Genomic DNA, 615 nt, shown 5'->3' on the forward strand with positions numbered 1-615 from the left:
AAAACTGGCTTTCACTTTTTACCCAGTTAAATAAACAGGTAATATTTCAAAATCCTCTACAAGAGTTTTAAAGTTTAGCCATTTAGACCATTCTTCAAGGTTACTGCTTGTGTGAAATCTGCACTTATGAATGATTCATAACCAATTAATAGCGGTGTCAGTAAAATTGTTGAAAGAAATAAAACACTCATCTCTACTTAGGAAATTGAGATCTCTCCAAAACTCGATTTGGAAGATAACCTTCTTAAAAAATGTCTAGTAATAATTTGTATTGCATTAACTCTACCTTAGCTGAAAACATCAAAGATCAAAGCCAATGCTTACTGAAATTAGCTTTCAAAATAAAACGGATCAGAACAACATTTAGCATAAGTTGAAGTATATTGCAAATCTGTTTCTCAAAGATGAGATATTGCATACTACAGAGAGCCTCCTACACATGTGCCCCATCACATCTCCAGAACTACTTGTTCGCTAGTTAAATAGGATGCAGACATGGGATACATTTTGTTATGGAATAGACATCATTTTCATTCAAAATGACCAAAAGAAAAATTCAAAAGCCAACTGATGAAGATAGCATTTGCTATCTCACTACAGTCTGGATCTTTTTTT

This window comes from Meleagris gallopavo, chromosome 5 (genome assembly GCF_000146605.3).
Source record: "Meleagris gallopavo isolate NT-WF06-2002-E0010 breed Aviagen turkey brand Nicholas breeding stock chromosome 5, Turkey_5.1, whole genome shotgun sequence".
NCBI classification, from domain to species: domain Eukaryota; kingdom Metazoa; phylum Chordata; class Aves; order Galliformes; family Phasianidae; genus Meleagris; species Meleagris gallopavo.